Consider the following 19,426-nt stretch of genomic DNA (forward strand, 5'->3'; position numbering starts at 1 on the left):
AGTGATGAAGTCTAGTAGAACCCAGATGGTGCACACCTCTAATTATAGCACTCAGAAGGCAGAGGCGGGCAGAGTTTTGTGAGTTCAAGGCCAGCCTGGTCTACACAGCAAGTCCCAGATTCGCCAGGGCTACACAGAGAAACTCTGTCTCGAAAAGAAAAGCTGTGTTAAAGAGCTGTGTGCTGGAACCTGCTGGAACTTCCCAGAATGGACACAAACTGTGAAGATATTTGTGTCCCACACGAATGCAAAGCATCTCAGAACTACAGAATGCAAAGCATCTCAGAACTACGGTGGATAAGCCTCGCTCCGTGTGGCAGTCCCTCGGCTTCTCTTGCCATTCTTCTGCTGACTGCATGATCAGAGAGAGAGCAGAGGGGCTTGATGGCAGGTGGGTGGGGCCAGCTATCCAGGCCCTCCCTCAGTGCACACTCACAGTGACTTCTTCACATGACTGAGACAGCAGCCACCTGATGGCAGGTGAGGAGCATGGAAGACCCTGTCACAGACAACACGGGACAGACTAGACAGATGTCCTTGCTCATGAACTGCTCCACTGCCTGTGTCTCCATCCACATGCCTCTCTCTGGATGGCAGCACCCCCAGTGGTGGATCTGGTTCCTGGCATGGGCATGCTCCAGAGGGCCATGCCATAGACCCAGATGGTCCCACTGTGATCTCTGAATCTCTGTCATCACACTGAAGCAGCTGGCCTGGTGGAGAGGCAGCTTGGTCCTGCGCCCACTGGGAGACACTCTGAGAAGATACAGGGGAAGTCTGGGCCTGCCTGTTGCTTTCCCAGTCAAAGCTGTAGCATTTACTGTCAGGGGTCCCAGGTCAGAGCCAGGTCTACAGTGTGCTCTGTGTTGCTCTGACCAGGGGTTGTGCTTCCTTCTTAAAAGAGACATCAGGCCGGGCAGTGGTGGCACACGCCTTTAATCCCAGCACTCAGGAGGCAGAGGCAGGCGGATCTCTGTGAGTTCGAGGCCAACCTGGGCTACAGAGTGAGTTCCAGGAAAGGCGCAAAGCTACACAGTGAAACCCTGTCTCAAAAAAACAAAGAAAGAGAGAGAGACATCAGACATCAGACATGACTTTTTTTTTTTTTTTTTAAGTTCAAGACAGGGTTTCTCTGTGTAGTTTTGCGCCTTTCCTGGAACTCATTTTGTAGACCAGGCTGGCCTCGAACTCAGAGATCCACCTGGCTCTGCCTCCCAAGTGCTGGGATTAAAGGTGTGTGCCACCACCGCCCGGCCCAGGCATGACTTTTGTCCTTTACTTTCGAAGACTATCTTCGCACATCCTAGGCACTGGTCCTTTGGTAAGCGGGCCCTACATCCTACAACACACCTTGGAAGAGCTCCACCATACAGGTCAACTGTTGCTTAGCTGAAGTACCACTGAGACAATGGGGCTAGAGAGCCGTCCATCATCACAGTGCCCTCTGACCCACAAAGGGTGGGAGAATGGTGGAGTCTGGGATGGACCATCTCAATGGGATATTGCCGTTCTCTCTCCTTCCTGTAGGATGCAGGGGATGCTGTGTGCCCTGCACCAAGAGCAAGCTGTCTTGATGGGCAGACATCACACCTGCATGCATGTGGGTGTCAAAGTCACCACATACCAGCACCAAAAAGCTGAGTCCCCAGAGAGATGGATTGCAGATCTATTCTAAGCTAGACCTGTGTACTACCTGGACCTCAGTTGCCCCTGCCCTGCATGTGGTCAGTATCAACCTGGACCTTGTGTCTATTGGTCTTTAAAGTGTTTGCCATCCCCCCAGGGTGTGATTTGCTGAGTGATAGGTGTAGATCCTTTGGTGAAGGAATGGAATCAGGCCATAGAAGTCTCTTTCTCTTGTGATAGTTTGAGTTTGAACCGTCCCCCACAGGCTCATGGGTCTGAACACTCCATCCCCACCTGGTGCTGTGGCTTGAAGGTTGTGGAGCCTTTGTTATAGGGAGTTCAGTTGGAGGAAATGGATCGTTAGGGACAGGCTTTGAAGGTAATATCTGCCTCTAATTCTGGACTGAGCTCTCTGCTTCTTGGTCAGTGTCATGTATGAAGTCATTACTACATATGAAGTCCCACAGCCACAGACAAACCCACTCCAATCACCATGCTGGCCTGAACGGACTATATCCTAGAAATTGCAACCTAGGATGAATCCTTCCTCCCTTGACTTATGTCTATCAGGAACATCCTCATAGTAACTAGAAAAGTAATGAATACACCCTGGGACCTGGCCTTCCTTGCAGCCACAGCCAATGGCCTGCAGCCTGCATTTGATCATGGCCTAGAGCTGGGCAGGAGCCTTGGACTCCAGGCCACCCACTGTTGGCTTGTTCTGGCAGTGCAGATGGAAGACCACTCTTGGCAGCCTGGGGGGATGTCATGTGTATTTGGCCAGTCTATCCATGGTGCCCCCATTGGTGGTAGCGCCCCCCCCAATTCACTCCATTGCAGATTTGCTCCCACATGTGTGATAGAGTACCCTAGCCTCTCTGAAGTATGGGCAGGGTCTCAAAAACTATGCTGCTCCCAGGAAGTCCATCTTTGCCATGGCTTCTCCTGCCACCAGTTTGGACCTTAATGGTTCTAAGAAGTGGACCAAGCCGGTGATGTGCCTTCAGGATGTTGCTCTGAGCTTACAGCTGTCTGGGAGCAAGAGTAGCAGGAGCTGGGCTGTGAGAGGTCTTGCGTGAGGTCTTGTCCTGGATGGCTCCACAGCTGACCTCACCGATCATGGCCTTTCAGTGCTCAGAAACTTGTTATTGGACGTGGCTGGCTGTTACTAAGGGCATAGCCCTGGGCGAGGTTGTTCTCTGAAGCCAACACCAGCCTCCAAAAGGGCTCTCTGCCAGGGCACAGCTTCCGTTCTTTATGGCCAAGCCTCTCAGAAGCCATCTGGGCAGTGCATGGTGTTACCTAACCTGCTTGCCTGTTTGTCTGTGTTGGGGGAGCCTCTTCCTGCTGACTGCTGTTTAAGTTGTGGTGATGTGGTGATGTGCATGGCTGCAGCTTGGCAATGGGATTAGCTCTGCAGATTCTGACTTCTCAGTCCTTCGTGAAGAGTGCCACGTCGCGTGGTTCCGAGGGAGGTGATGGCTTCGAGCCTTGCGTCATGGTGCCTCCTCTTCTGCACCACTGGCTTATGGATCAGGTCACTGCAGTCAACCACTGGGCCATGTAGGCTCACATTCGACACCAAGCAGCTGCTTCCTGGCTCCATTCTCCTTTCCTTGGCCGGCTGAGGAGGGCGAACCGTTCTTCCCTCTGCTGCCTTCTGCCTCTCTTGGATGGTCACAACAACAACAACAACAACAACAACAACAACAACAACAACAACGCATAGGACCAGAACAAAACTTAAACAGTAAACTGGAACAGAAAACGATCATTGGCAAAGTGTTTGGAGAAAATTCAACACTTATCATTTATTTTGGCCATTTCCTTTTGCTTTTCTTGGAGAGGAGCAGGGCTGTCACACTGCTGTGCTGACCCTGCTCCGGGCAGGATGATGCCTTGAGTGACAGCCGGGGGTATAAGGGGTGTTGTCTGCCCCACGGGGATATGCTGCCACCCTGTCACACTGGCTCTGAGCTGCCTTCTCATGTGGTCCCCTCTGGCCCCCGGACGTCTTCGGCTTTAGTTATGCGCATGCGCTCCCTGCTCAGGCCCTTGCCTAAGGCCGCATGGGGCTGGGGTCCTGAGAGCAGGGACAGAACCGATATCTGTGCCCCAGGGTCCTTGCCAGGGTGATTGCTCTCCTGCCTGGTCTGGCATGTGGCCTCCAAGGGTTTGATTTGGCTCCAGCTCCTCAGGAGCAGGCGGCTGGATCCCCATTCACACTCTATCATCGACGGATGACAGCAGGAACAGTGGGAGTTCATTACAGGGGCCATGAATTGTTGGAGGTAATTTAGATTACAATTTAAAGTTTAATTTAAAAATCTATCAACAAATGTGAAAGTACTCGAGGAACATTTTAAAATGCACTTTAATCTCCCCGGCACAAATAGCTTTTCGGGGCTCTAAACATCATCACCTGGAAAAACAGTAAAACTTTACTGCATCTTTAATTAAATTACAAACACAAAGGATAATTAACTTTTTTATTTTTATTTTATTCGTGCCATTGTTTCTCCTCGGAGTCAATATCTTCCAGCTGCAGGAGCGGCTGTTATGAGGAAGTTTACAGCCTCGAGGCCCTGATGTGATGGGCTGCGGGGATGGATTGCCCCACTAGGCAGGGTGGGGGCCAAGCCCTTGCAGGAAGCCTGGCTCTGCCCTGGATGATCTCTCAACCCCCCGCCCCCTGCCCGCCATATTATATCTAATCACAGGTGCCAGTAGAAACATGCTCTGGGGGCACAGTGAGACGCGAGTCACCCCAGCCCTGACCCTGCCCTCCCCTCTCCCCCCCCCCCCCGCCAGCTGAGAACTGCTCTGTATGTCCACGTGGATGCTCATATTCTTGTCTAGGAACACTGTGGCAACAGGCGGCATCCTGGGGCCATGTGGAATCACTCCTGTGTGTTGTACATTTAGTCTATTCCAAAGTGATGTGTTTGGCCCCCTGTGTCACGACGACCCTCACAGCGGCTGAGAGGTGCTGCCCCTTATAAGGTGTGGGAAACTAAGGTGGTCCAAGGTTGGGCAATCAGCAGTGGTCTCATGGCTGGCACATTGCTGGCAAAACTCAGTTTGGATTTTAGTATGAACTGCCTCCTCCGACCCTGGCTTGTTGGGTGCAGAAGAACATTCCTCCATGCTGAGCAGAGTGGATAGCGCCCCACCATGCTGTCTGAAGGGTGTGGACAGTGCTCCTCTGTGCTGGTTGAGGGGACTGTAGCTCAGATCCCTTACCCTGAATGGGCTTGGAGGGTGGTGCTTGGCTCCTGTGGGGGATGCGGTGATGAGGGTCACACAGTGGTCTTTAGGTGCCCTCCTCAAGGGCACAAGTCCGTGGGGTGCTGAGCAGGGCCCAGATTGGCCACCAGGGGGCCCCCTACAAACGTGGCGCTGCGGGAAAAGACAAGCTTTCAGGGCTGCAGACTGTGGGAGGATGCTGAATCTTGGTGGGCATGCAAGGCCGGGCGTCAGGGCGTCCGGGCGGCCGGAAGCTCCTGGTCTAGGATTTCCTCGAGCGGCACCTTGAACCTCACAGTTGCAGCCCTCTCTTCCCCTTTGCTGTCCTTCCTTTCCTGGAGCTATGCCGGGGACTTTGCACATCCCTGCTATATCTGAGCTTTGCAGGCAGCCAGGGCTTTGCAGGTCCGTGGCACCCGGCAACAGGAGGGCCCTGGTCTGCCCCAAAGCACCATCCCTCCCTCCTCCAGGGTTTCCTAGAGCCCCTGGCCACATGTCTCTAGAGCCTATGTGTCCCCAAACATCCCTAGGTCCCAGACATCTCAGGACCCCATCTCCTGCTCTACACACTTCTGTGGGGATTCTCCCTTGTGGGGTTCCCTTCCACACATGTTCACACACACTCAGTCACACTTGTGCAGACACACAGGAGCTGCAATCCTCTCCTCAGCCGATCACCTGCCGCTCTGGCGGTTTCCCACCCCCACCCCCACCCCTGGCTCTGGCATGGGAGACTGAGGGGTGCCGGCCACACGGGGTGTACAGTTTTAGTGTGTTGGCTGCTTAATTATTGGTTAATCTAGCAATTTAGCATGCTTCATTTAATTCTAATTAGGAGAATTAATAGGCAGGCGATGGCGGCTTCAACAGACTGCCACCAAACAAAACCACTGGGGACCCTTTGCGTTGGGGGCGGTGTCCAGGGCCTTGGCAGCTGTCGGAGGGGGAGGGCAGATCTATGGGTGCCTGAAGGTCACGGTGAGGTAGAGTGTCCTGGGTGGGTGGAACTGCTGGGTAGAGGGCCATGATCCTGGGGATAGGGGCAGGAATGCCTAGGTGGCCTCTAGTATCCAAGAGCAGCTGGTGTGTGTGTGTGGGGGGGGTAGCTGTACCCCCTTGGGTAGCCTCCAGCCCCCCCAGTGCCCTGTGCTTCCTTCCCTGTGCGGCCTGGTGTGTTTGTCTCTGCTCATCAGGCCGGCTCCCTGACAAGGCCCCGACATTGGACAAGGCTGTTCCTCTAATTAAGGTGCTAATTGAATTAAATGGCTGCGGTAATGAGCAGATGAGCGGCATAAAAAGTAAAGAGTCAGATAGGCCAATTAACAAGAGCGAGCACAATTATAACACTGGCTACGCGCCCCAGCTCCAGTATTGTTAATTGTTACCGGGGGATTTATGGTAATTGGCCCCACAACAGGCAGCAGCCAAACCTGCCCAGGGCTGGTAATTAAAAAATGATATTCTACACCAATGCCGGATGGGCTAATTAGGCCTTGATTTACATAAAGGCCTGTGAGAAGGCCTGTGCCACCTTACCTGGCTGGCTGTGGGGGTCACTCCGGCCCAGCCTCAAAGGCAGCCAGGCAAGGCAGTGGGAGCCCCCTGCAGGCCACATGGTGGCACAGCCAGAGCTGGCCTCTGGGACATAGAGGCCACTGTCAGCTGTGGGGGGTCTAGGGTCACCTCTGAGCCAGAAGGACTCAGCATAATATGACGACAGACCAGAGCAAACTCATGAGCCCAGTGTCTGCCCCTCAGACCTTATGTTGTGTAACTGTTTCCTCCAAACACCTTCCTGCAGGGAAAAGCTCTTTAAATAGGAAGGTAAACAACTTAAATAGGTTCAGGAAGTCCCTGAAACCGACCAGATTCACTAGGCCCCTCCCTGCCAGAGTAAACAATAAGAGCTATGGGTCCCACTCAGATGGAAGGAAGCTGAGATGCGAAGAAGACCTTTAGACTAGACCAGCTGCCTAGAAGAGGCAGAAACCAGCTGGGTTACCTGGCAGAGGCTTAGGCCAGCTGAGGCACCTGGAAAGGACACTCTCCAACCTGTTGAGCTGGCTGCTGGCTGTGCGGTGTGCTCCAGGTTCCCAGCTTTGTGGTTCCATTCTGAGGCTGGCTTTGGTGATGTAGTCATCCTTGAGTCGTTTCTGCTCCTGTAAGTGACCCCACACCTGTATTCCTATAAGTAACTCCAATAGAACTCATCGATTCACCAAATTGGACTTGAGTCTGTCATGGGTTCCCTGTCTAGGTTGAGTAGACCTGTGTTTGTGTCTCCTCAGCAAAAGTTTTGACATACAACACCCTGTCTGGCAAACGGGGTCCCCCATCCACTGTGTAAGCCCTGCCTACCACCCGGGGAGCAGAGGTTCAGGCATAAAGGCACCTTACCCTGGAACCTTCACACTCTGGGGTCATGGCCTCCTCTAAGGCTAAGGCTGCCCCTCCTCTTTACCTTCTGAGTATCTCCAGGGAGTATGCCTGGACCTGGGTAGATAGATGCCAAGGTCCTAGGGCAAGTGGCCCATTGATCTGAGCCCTGTCCCTGGCCTGACCTGACTTCAGCTCCAGCAGCCACTACACACTGCCCAGACCCAGTTCTGAGAGTGGATGGGTCCCACCAGACTGCCTTAGTCACAGGGACCAGAGAGACACAGATACTGACCATCAGAGTGTTGGAAGGACAGAGACTCAGAAAAAGGCTGGCCGGCCTCCCCTGGAAGGCAGAGGAAAGCATACATTCACCCAGTCTGTCCCACAACCTTCCCACTGCCCAGTCTTGGTTTCTGATAGGACTGGTTCTGTTTTAGCAGACCAGACATGGCCTCTGCTCATGCTGCCACCATGGCAGCATCTCTCTGGAATGGGGTCCCTGTCCCTCCCTTGTCCCCCCCACCCTGGATACCTGCAACAGCATTCCCTCCCCACAGCCTCCCCTCACCGCTGCAGTCCCTTAGCAGTCCAAGGCCTCTGCCACGGACTCCTCCAGCAGATTTACCGTAACATTCACACTCTGAAGAGAAAACTCTGCCTCATTTACAAATGTAATTTCAATTGAGGGTGGCTCTCCAACCTCCTTCCACTTGAGTCCCAATTGAGCCCCTTCGAGTGCTGATGGCATGATTAGACAGTGTGCGCGCCGCGGCAGATTAGTCAAGCGCGGCCCCGTAAATTGGGAAGGATGTTTTATCAGGACACGTCGCCGTGGCGCAGGCAGCTATGGGGTGCTCTGGGCTGTCCCCTCAAATCACGGTTATGGAATAATTTAGCCCTCGATTCTCTGCGATTACTGCCGCCACTGATCATGCTGTCACGTTCCGAGTGAGCACTTCATCCCGCGTTTATTCATGCCAGATCTGTTTTGCTTTCGTAATGAGCACATATTACCCCGGCACAAAGAGGATGAAGGCAGCCGTGTGATAGATAGGCGCGAGATTAAATGGGATCTTTATGACTTCTGAAGCCATCAGTTCTGACTGTGCGATAAGACGAGTCGACTTGGGTCCTGATTTGCTCTTTATTGGAGCCAATATTAGCATGTGCTCACCGGTGCAGTGCTGATCAGACCCATTTAAGGTGGAGCCGAGGGCTGGCTGTGTGGGATGCTGCTGCAGCAGTTACCAGCCCTGGACTGAGCCTGTAGCCACGCCCAGGGGCTCCTGGCCCTTCGGAGAGCAGGGCTGCAGGGGGTCCTGACAGACCAGCTAGCATGCCGGCAGCGGATCTCAGCATCCTCCCAGCATCCTCCCAGACTAAGCCTTTTTCTTGAGTACCTTAGTAGCCATCTTGCTCTAACCCCATCTCTTAATACACCCTAGCCAGAAGGGAGATTGGTCGTTTGGAACCCATCTGGCTGGCTGTGGGACAGGTGACAGACCTAGCTTTGACACAGTTGGAAGCATGAGACACCCTTCTGCTGTGATCATGCATGGGGCCCATCCATCTTCAGTCTCTCTACTCACTCTCTTGGCTTCAGGCAGGACCTCTGGTCCATACAACCCAAGGCCCCAGGACACTGATGGCTGATAGTCCCCATTTCTCACTGCAGAATCCTCCTTTCCCTTTCCATCCACCCTCCTCATTCTCACTCTGCATCTGACCCCTGGACACCTTCTTTTCCTCATGGAAACCCCACAGTTGGGGATATTGGCGGGGGGTGGGGGGGGGAGATGGGGGGTGGGGGGGGAGGGTCTGTCTTGTCTACGCCCTGCCTCTTTCTTTGCAGTCCCTGTCCAGGGCAGGATGAGGTAGATAGAAGAGTCTACAGGCAGTCCTCTGGGCTGGGGATGGAGGTCAGAGAGGCCTGGATATGGCTGGTAGCCAAGCCCACAGCATGATCCCTAGTACCTCCATCTGGACCTTACTGTTTCTTGGGAGCTGGCTGGCATGCAGTGTGTGTGTGTGTGTGTGTGTGTGTGTGTGTGTGTGTGTGTGTGTGTAGACTACACTGTTGCCTTTGTCAGAGTAGGTGGAGCCTGAAGCTACTCTTTTCTTACCTGAGATGCCCCTGGCCTCAGTTTATTGGGCTTTGCAGGCTCTGTAGTACTGTGGTGAAGCCATCGTCACGTGTCTCTATCACTCATTTTTTAATCTCTCGCCAAGAGTATTGGCACAGAGGGAAGTAGAGGTGGTGGTCCTCGGAGCCAAAGGGGTGGGCAGCTTATCCACATTCCATCCAGGTCACCCCTGGCTCCTTGGCAGAGCAACCTAGACTCACCCCATCCCTGGAGTCCGTGTCTGCAGGGCCCTAGGGGAGGCCCTGGGACAGGCTGGGCTGGGGTCCCCGCTAGACAATCAATGCCAGCGCCTGAAGATTCAGAGAGGATGGAGGCAATCGGGTCTAGAGCCCATCTCTGGGTGGAGTCCTCGGGCCTCTTCCTCACAGCAGAAGCTAAGACACAGGGGACTCATGAGGTGGGCTCAGTGCCCTTGGGGTGGGGCTGCACTGGGTAATCATCTGGGCAGAGCACAGAGGTGTGTGTGGCTGCTGCCCACAAAGCCCCTGGCAGATACCGGTTGTGTGCTGTCCTTGATGAGGGGTCGATGAGTCACCTTTCTGGCAGACAAATGCTGGACTAACCCCAGTGGGGGCTACAACATCTCGGAGATATCTCTATAAATCTAAAGTTATTTGAAAGTGAAATATTTGAAAAAAAATTTCCTGACTCATAATATGGCTGCTGAGTAAGAGGAGCCAGTGGGCATGCTGGCGCACCCCTTTAGTCCCAGCATTCAGGAGCCAGAGGCAGGTGGATCTCTGTAAGTTCCAGGTCAGTCAAGGCAGCATAGAGAGACCGGCTCCCCCCTCCCCCCGTCTTGAAAAACTAACCAAACCAAATCAAAGAGGGAGGAGCTGAGGATGGGGGAGGAGCTGAGGATGAAAGAGGAGCTGGCAAGGAGGGGGGAAGGATGGGTTGGAGCTGAGGATGAGGGAGGAGCTGGGGATGAGGGAGAGCTGGGGTGGGGTGGCCTTGGAGTTGTCCTGGCAGACTAGGTGGGGAGTTAGAGGGATGAGCAGCATTTTTGAGGAGCTTCTGGGATTGTTGAGGGGCATGTGAGTGTGTGCATACATGTGTGAATGTGTGAATATTTTTGTTTTCTATGTGTGTAAGGATGTGTCCCTGCCTGTGTGAGAAATGAGTGTGTACAGCTGTGAGTGTGTGAGTGTACACTGAGGACCCCACCTGGGAGGACCCAGTGCCTGACTTCCTGTGACTGGGACCCGGATGCGCTATGCCTTCTGCATTGGGGCCTAAGTCCATTCACAGGTGAGGTTGTGGGCTCTCCCTTATTTGGGCTGCTAAAGTGGCAGCTCATTACTCCCCCACCATCACCCTTAATAGAAGCCGGTAAATATCTCTACCTGCTAATTTAAAAAGGAACTGGCGGTTTATGAACCCCCCCAAGAATGACATTTATGGGCCTGAAGGTAAGTGATTATTGACAGTAGACAAAGGGACAAGGATGGGAGCGTCCATTCCGCAGGACTGGGTGATAAGGACAGCCCCTTTCTCATGCTAATGCAGATCTGCCCCACACTCCAGGAGCTGGAGCGTCCCTTTTCTTCTCCTCTAAATGTCACTGCTGAGCCTAGCGATGATCCTCCTCCTCCTCCTCCTCCTCCTCCTCCTCCTCCTCCTCCTCCTCCTCCTCCTCCGGACAGGCTCAGGGGTGGGAGCTCCAGCTGTCAGAACCCTAGGGTAGAGGGGGTCTCAGCTCTCTCCAGGCAGGTCGGGCAGAGACCCTTTGTTTATCACTTTGGGCATCTGCCCACTGGGAGGGAGCGCTTCGGAAGGAAAACTGTGAGGTTTGGTTCTGAGTTTTTCTTCATTGCGAGTTTATGGAGCACCTACTGTGTGCTGTTCCAGGGTGGGCAGTTCAGGGACACCGGCCAGCTGGTGGCCTGGGCCACCCACCAGGGAAAGATAGGAAGTCTTGTTCCCCACTTCCCACAGACACCAAGGCACAGCCGCTTCCCAAGCTCTGAGACTCGAATGCCTCCCTGGGAGCCCCATTCCCTGTGCTGGGGGATTTGAAATGAAGAGTGGCCACAGCCAAGCATTTTTCTAGATTCAGGGATGTTTTCCGGCTTCTCCAGCCCCGGCCCTTCCCTGCGCCTGAGCCGTTGACTCTGTGTAGGTATAGGTTGTCTCTCCCTTGCTGGGTACTGTTCTTTTAGGCGATGCTGATGAATCTAGCACTCCTCGGAGAACTTCCAAGTGCCCTGGAAGGTGCCGAGGGTGTGCCGCACAAGTAGGCTTCAGGCTCACCCATTGCCAGCGGTTGTGGTCCCGTCTTCTATGGGTTTCCGTTCTCCAGCCTGGATGCACAGGTGCTGGATGGGATATGGTGGGATGGAGGACAGGACCCAAGGGCGGATGGGAAGCCTGCTATGGATGCCAGGGAGCGAAGGAGGAGCAAGTCGAGAGGTGGGAAATCCATGAGGCAGGGCCAGAGCAAGCCAGTGCCTCTGCTGTCCTTCCTGACTGAGGAGGGTCCACCTGGCCGTTGCTGCCCCGTGTATCAGGCAGGGCTGGTGCTCCCTGGTTCTCCACTGGCCTTTGCAGCCTAGTACCAAGCTTCTGGTGGGAAGTCTCACCCTCATCCCTCCCACCTCAGTGGCCTTGGCTCCTTGGTACCTGTGTCTACATGTCTGTGAAATGGCTGAGGGACACCAGGCAGGTGTTTGAGGTCTGACCCCTCTTGCCATCTCACCCTATGCGGAGATGTGTGGTCGCACTCTAGAGGACTAAAGAGTCAAGAGCTCTGCAGTTGCTAGCCTCATCCCAAAGACGCCTTCACTCATTCATCCAGAATTCATCCCAAGAGCCACGGTCCGCAGGAAAAAGGCCCAGGATTACATTTTGTGGCAGGAACCTTCCGGCATGGAGGTAGAGTTCTGAGTGCCAGGGTAGCTAGCTGAGCAGGGACACAGCAGCGTTCCTGCCCTGGAATAAGATCTCACCTCCAAAGTGGCTTCCAGCCAGTGGGCCCCTCAGGCTGGGAGAGGGAGGGAGGCTCCAAGCAGCCAGGGAGGTAAGCAGTCTGGGTGTTGCCGGGCAGTGGGACAGGTGGCCCGCTGCTGTGCCTTTCCTGGGTCCTGGCCTTAATCTCCATCCCCTGATGTCTCCCAGGAATGGTTCAGAAGATGGGAAGCTGGCAGCCATTCACTGTGAAGCAGGGTCCCTGAGGTTCAGGGAGACCCACCGGCTGCATGGCGGCAGCCCAGCCATGGCTTTGTCCACCAGCGGCGCTGCTGTTGTGGAAGCTGGCAGAGCCAGGATGGAGTCAGTCTCAAACACATAAGCGAGTGCCAGACGCTGTTCAGGGAGAGGGCGGTAGGCACTTACGACCTCTATTTCATCTTGATCTGACCTCACCCACCCTCAATTCTATCCCTTTGGCCAGACTGTGGAATCAGACCACCTCTGTGGGCCCCTTACTTCCTGAATACGCCCCATCCTGGTTACCAGGAATTGGTGCTCCTAGCAGGACCTTGAAGTTTTTTAATTGTCTTGCTAATAGTTGCAGATCTCTCTGATTGTCATTTAGATGGCCACTGCTCCACCCCCATGGTTCCCAAGGGCCCACAGCCACAAACTGTGGCTCAGTTTTTCCTATCCAGATCTCCAGCTCTTGCTCCCTTAAGACAGAGAAGAGACCTTCACTGATTTTTCAACTAGTCTGAGTAGAGGCCTCTGAGGTCAGTGGAGGTCATTGACTCAGTCAAACAACTGGAGCCTACTGAGGTCAGAATCCCGCTGTCCGGGGCCCATCACAAGGCCTACATGAGAGCAAGGCTGGACGGGGACCCAGGACTGCTGGTGATGGTGAGTCACCGCTCTGCGAGTGGTGTAGTCCTAGCTGTCGAGGCCTCCAGAGGAAAACCCATTCTGGCGGTCATGAGCGCTTGGCCCCTGGAGGCCCGGGAGTGGCGGAGCAATGCATTTGTTCTAATTCCCATCAGAGCTCCGTGGTGCTGAGGAGCAGAGGAGAGCATGGCGAGCGCAGCGGCAGGCAGCTAGAAAATTGAAAGACTAGCTGTGAAGTGCAGTGGCCTCGCTTTTCGTCCATTTCCTCTCTAGCAACTTCCCGGGAAATGGACGGTGGTTGCCTCCGACACTGGGATGATGGATGGCCGCCACACACGCCTGCCCAGGAAAGCGCCCAGCACCAACGGTGAGGTTGGGAGGTGGCGGGGTGGGGTGGGATGTGGAAAAGCAGGGAGGGCCACAGCTGGGGCCAGGATGATGCCGGGTGGGGTAGAGCCTGCTTGGCTCTCCCAGCCCTTCTCAGCCTCAGCTTCCCTAATCAGCACAATGGGGCTGCACTGACCTGCGCACCGTGCCATGGTGGGCTCCAGCACATGGTGCTGCACAGAGGGGTGTGGGTGCAGATGCCATCTCCTGTCCACCATGGGAGGATAGCTGCACAGCCCGGGGCCTCCCCCAACTGAAATTTCCACCTTAAGGTGCAAGGAGCCCTCTGCGGCCGAGTCCCGCCGCCCCCTCCACCCCAGTGACAAATACTAATGTCTAAATCAGCAGCCCGCCCGGCCGGCCCGCCGCCTGCTCATGTTCTTTGCTGAAATGTCACCTGTTCCTATCTAACGATTTGCATAATGCAAAGCTTCTCACTCGTAAAATACAGATTAAGAGGGGAAGCCAGAGTCATTCCGGAACCAGGGAGCCATTTCAAAGGAACGGGGGAGGCACCCATGCTCTTAACCCTGTCCCCGCCAGCCTGCTGCTTGGGGTGAGCTGGCTCTGCCTACAAGGCACAGTACCAGGGACTGCTCCAATCCCGAGAAAGAGTGGGTAGGTGGGGACTTTGGGGACTTCCAGGGCCCAGCAGATGCCCTGCCACATGCTGCCAGCCTTTTCCCACAGCCTGGCAGGATGGCTTTTTCTGGAGGTCCCCAAAGAGAAGAATGGTAAGGGCAGGTGCCCCCCTCCAACCTGGGCTGCTTCTCTGGCAACCCCCCACCATGGGGGGGGGTGGCGCGGCAGCGGAAATCTCTGGCTGTCACCTAAGGTGGTGTCCACTACCTCCAAAATTTCATTCGGTCTGTGGTCTTAGCATGGATGGAACAAATGCCTCAGGGGGAGGCTGTTGGGAAGATTCAGGCATTCTCAGAATTATCCAGAGCTGGGACAGGATGGGGACAGGGGGTATCCCTGCTGCATTCCCAAAGAACAGCTTGGAGGCTCCTCAGTAGAGGAGGTGAGCCACCCTGTCCTGCTTCCTCCCTTCTGAAACCTGGACTGACATGCCATCCTAGAGATCTGGGCACACCCTCCATGTTGCAGGCTAGGCACCCATCCACAAGCCAGATGGACCCTCCTCAGATCTGCCGATGTCTCTAGGGAGCCCTTCACCATTACCCCTCAGTCCAGGGTCTGTGCCCAAGGGCTGGGCTGGGACAGGAGGTAGGCAAGGGTTACACACAGGCCTGTTCAAGCTTGGGGCTCTTGAAAGTGGGGCCTTTGGAGACACCTAGAGCAAGGTAGTCAGGAGGCTAGCCCCTGCTCTAGTTTATTTTCGGTTGCTGTGATAAAATACTGACCCAGAGCAGCTTGGAAGTGAGGGGGAGTTGCTTGGGAAGAAATGAATGAAAAGCAGATCAAAGCCACCACACTTCACAGTTAGTCTTTCTACCTGCTATGAGAAAGGTTCATTTCGGGAAGCTGAGGCAGAAGTCTGGAGGCAGCAACTGAAGCAGATCATGGAGCAATGCTGCTTATTGGCTTGCTCTCCATGACTTGCTCATTTGCTTTCTTATGTAACCCAGGACCACCTGACCTGAGGTGGCATTGCCCACAGTGGTTTGGGTCCTCTCACATCAATCATTAACCAAGAAAATGCCCCACCAACACACCTTCATCCCCGTCCGATGGAGGCAGGTTCTCGAGCATCCTTCCCAGCTGATTGGAGTTTATGCTGAGTTTACGAAAACTAGCAGCACATCCATCCTTCTACTGGAGACTCTCCCACTGGGACACCTCCTCCAGCCTGGAGACTTCTTCATCTGGAGACCTCCACACCTGGAGAGCCCCCCATCCCCGGAGATTCCCTTATCTGGAGATCCCCTCCTGGGGGCTTCCTTTCCCACTTAAGTCTCCCCATTTAGATGCTCCCCCACATGAAGACTCCTCCCTCCTGAAGACTCCCACACTTGGAGCCCCGCCTCTGGCCTGGCTTCCTATTCTCCAGTTTGCCCGTGCTCCCATCCTTGAGGAGCTGGATGTATCTGTCGATGGTCCGTGCTCCCCTTTCCTCTCACGTCTCTGGAGGGCGGGTAGCCCGGGCGCAGTTCCTCCTCTGGTCATTCTGTGCACAGGTAGCAGGCAGCCCTGGTTGTCCCTGGCCATCCTGCAAGCGTGATGCTGGGCGCTGCATTCCTGTCATCTCCCAGAATCCCACCCAGGTTGGTGTGTGTGCCACCCACATTTTATAGAAAGGCCAACGAGGCAAGGACTAGTTGTACAGGGTATAGACTGGCAGTCTAGGCAGTGGAGGAGGAAGGTGCTCTCTGCCAAACCCTCCTTCTTTGCCTTGCCTGGGGATGGTTGGGAGAACCTGTGGGGACATATAGCCAGTGCCCCTGCACCCAGAGGGTAGCCTGTCTCTCTCTGCAGTTCTGGGCAATTTAAGTGCCTCCTCTTGTTGGAGGATCTACGACAGAAAGCATCTGATGTCCAGACAGCAGTCCAACACACCTTTGCTCTGGACAGACTCTGCCTCTGCGGATGCTCCTCTGCTGCAGGTGTGCCTGTGCCAGCAATCCTGCCCTGCAGTCTAGCTTCCTTAGCAGGTGCTCCTCCTATAGCAGAGTGCTCCTCCCAGGGAAGTTACTCCTCCCCTGAAGATGAATCTTTCTCCATTCATCTAACCCTGGGGGTGGAGGGGATCTAAATTTTTTCTGTTAGGTTGTTCCTACAATTCTCCAGGTGCCTCTGTTATGCTCTGCAGTGGTGAATGGATTGTAATACTTTCTATTCCTTAGGAAGCTCTTGCTCTCTTGGGTTTGGTAGCTCACACCTTTAATCCCATTTGGAAAGCTGAGGCAGGAGGCATATTGTAAGTTTCAGGCCAGCCTGGGCTACAGAATAAGACCCTGTCTCAAAAAGAGAAAAAGGAAAATGTCTCCCCTTTGTCTCCCACCTGTTTCTTTTCCTTCTGGCCTCAGGCAGGGCTTTCCCCATGGAGGACACTTCCAGCCAAGACATTATTAGCTGGGTCATAGACACCCTGGTTGCAGAGGGCTGGTCAGTGGTCAAGACCCTCCAGCCATTGAGCCACAGCCACCGCTGCCCCCTTCCCTGAGCAGTGGCCCACTGTGAGCTGATGCCGCAGACTCTCAGGGGCAGGCAATATTTCCCATGCTGCCCTCCCTCACCCACAGCCAGGGACTAAAGGTCTGGACCCTCGGTACTGCACCCTCCCGGTCATAACTCCTTGTCCTGATCTCCCTGTGACCACTCTGGGGGGGCAATGGATTGCAGAACTCTGTGTGTGTGTGTGTGTGTGTGTGTGTGTGTGTGTGTGTGTGTGTGTGTGTGTGTGTATCAGTGAGGGAGTCAAAGTTAGTTGTCTCAGTATTAGCCATAGATATGATGTTGGTGTCTCACGTTATATCTCAAATGGGTGCAAAGAAATTCCCCTCCCCCTTTTTTGATAAATGAGATTATAGGGTGACTCCAGAACTGCCTTGGTTGTATTGCATTAGGGCTTTAGAACATGCCTTTGCTGTAAATAGGATTTCTGGAAAACTCTAGGCTTACAGCTAGGAAGGGAGAAAGATCTTAAGCAAATATTAGCTGCTGTGTTATTTTTTCTTTTTCCTTTTTGTCTCTCTCTGTGTCTCTGTCTCTCTGTCTCCCCCAGCCCCCAGGGTTTTATTATGTAACCTTGGCTGGCCTGAAACTCACTGTGTAGATCAGACTGGCTGTGAACTCAGTCTCCTGCCTCTGCCTCCCAGGTGCCACCCCGCCTGGCATGTTGGAATTCCTGCTTCTCGGCTGGCTTCAGCTGAACTCTGGAGTTAGGGCTCCTTTACCTTCTCATGTCCCCATAATTTCCCCTGCCTTTCTGTCCTGCTTTAGTCCCTACATGGACTGGGGAGGGGTACTGATGGCCGGGGAAGATAAGCCCAGCCCCCCTGACCAGGGAGGGATTTTGGAAACAAGAAGGACATGGATGGTCTTGAGATGGCCCAACCTTTTAAGAGTACTGGTTTTCTAGAGGACGGGAGATCCAACGCCCCGGCCTTCAAAGGTACACACACACACACACACAAACACACACACACACACACACACACATAATTAAGAATAATAAAATTTTAAAAGGAGATAGGAGGAGTCCCTTATGTGAGCAGGTGGGCGTGCCTGAGGGTATTGGTCCAGTTGTTTCTGCAGTTGCCTGGAACCTGCTCAGCTCCGGGTCTCCAGGTCACCGATTCCTCAGGAGCACTTCTTTTTCCCTCCGTCCCACCCCCCAGCATTTCTGTCCGTGCGGGTTCTCTGACCCTTCCCCACCTCCAAGAGCCTCACTTTGTCCCTCAGCTCTGCCCTCCCCTCCCACAGAGCACCCCATGCCTCTCACCCTTCCGTCATGTTCCTCTGGTGACTGTGGACTTTGCCATGGCTGTCTCGTGCACAGGTCTCAGGTTATTGCGCACCTCTGTCCAAACACCGGAATAAAGTAGGCAGCCATAGCTCTTGCCTCCAACCCCTTCTCTTCCTCACTGCCCCTCGCCCTGCCCCCACCTGTGGTTTGGCCGCCTCACCTTCCTGCACCTGCCTCTCTCTCGAGTGACACTGTCCTGGATCCTCGGAAGTTTTGCATCTTTGCCCCAGTCCCTGTCCTTGGCCATGAACTGACCTCTGGACTGGTGCCCCACACAGTGTGATGGCCTTGATTTATATGGAACTGATATGCAGGAGGCATCTCTCCCTTGGGCTGTTTCCTGAAACCCCAAGTTCGAGGCAGGGGTACCCAGAGCTGGCCCAGAAGGCGCGGGGCTTGTTCGGGACGACTGTGGTCTCCTACTTGGTCTGGTGGTGGCCTCAGGGGTGGTGGTACTCTGGAAGGGCCAAGCCTTCCAGCCATCCCTCCAGCTGCTGATAAAACCAAGCTAATGGCTTTTCGCTAATGAGAAAAGCTGACTGATTATGACAAATCACAAGGAGCAGCGGGCTAAGCGGTGACACGGGTGCCCCTCAGCACCAGGAGGGGCCAGCGCGCCGTCCCCCAGCCTGCGGTGGGGCCTCAGGTGGGTGGGTGCTGCGGGGCCCTATTGCCTGCCTCCCACCCTGCATCTTCTATCCCTCACTGCCCGTGCCCAGTGCTGCTCACCCCCTCCCCGGTGGGCATGGTCCATGTGGCTTGACGGGGGAGGGAGGGTAGAGCCCTCATCTCCAGTGCCCACTTCAGCCTGGAGCAGGGATGGGATGTATAGCTAGCTGACAGCATCCTGGGGCCCTGCTCTCCATGTGAGTGAGACCCTCCTGGGTGGGGCAGAGACAGCTGTCTCTGTGCAGCTCAGGCGTCTGTGTTGAGCCTGTACTGCATACATAAGCCCGTCCTGAGACAGTGGGCTCTGGAGAGTTGGTCCAGATACTGCCCTGGTGATGGCCCTTGCCCCTCAGTGTGATGTAATAGTGTCAGGTCACTATTACATCATGGACTCTTCTCTGCGGGGAAGCCTAGATGTCCTGACAGCTCTCTTCTGGACAAGCCCCAGGCCAGCTTTCTAGAACTTTCCACTCCACTGGCCACTTCCTTGACTCCTGCCCTCCTCTGGCATCTTCCCCTCTTCCTGGGCCAGTCCTAGCCTGGATATTATGAGATCTGCTTTGGGGAGCCCAGGGACGTGGGGTGACATACTCATCACTTAGAGGGCTGAGGGCTGGCCACCTGGAGGGTGAGAAGGCAGGAAGAGTTTGCTGAGAGGAAGGAGCATCTTATCTGGGGCTGCCCTGTCATCCATTACTGCTAATTACACTGAGCTGACGGAGGCCACACCTCATGCCTAAGCCTGGGC

At 54.6% G+C, this 19,426-nt stretch overlaps 1 long non-coding RNA gene across 1 annotated transcript; it reads right to left on the reverse strand.

The window, feature by feature from the left end:
• Positions 1–17,705: 17,705 nt before the first annotated feature.
• On the reverse strand, positions 17,706–18,969 carry LOC143267545 (uncharacterized). The gene is made up of 2 exons (XR_013042724.1): positions 18,170–18,969; positions 17,706–18,063 (listed from the first exon to the last, which is right to left on the reverse strand). It is a non-coding gene; the product is annotated as an uncharacterized LOC143267545 (long non-coding RNA).
• Positions 18,970–19,426: the final 457 nt, after the last annotated feature.

This window comes from Peromyscus maniculatus, chromosome 10, assembly GCF_049852395.1.
Source record: "Peromyscus maniculatus bairdii isolate BWxNUB_F1_BW_parent chromosome 10, HU_Pman_BW_mat_3.1, whole genome shotgun sequence".
NCBI lineage: Eukaryota > Metazoa > Chordata > Mammalia > Rodentia > Cricetidae > Peromyscus > Peromyscus maniculatus.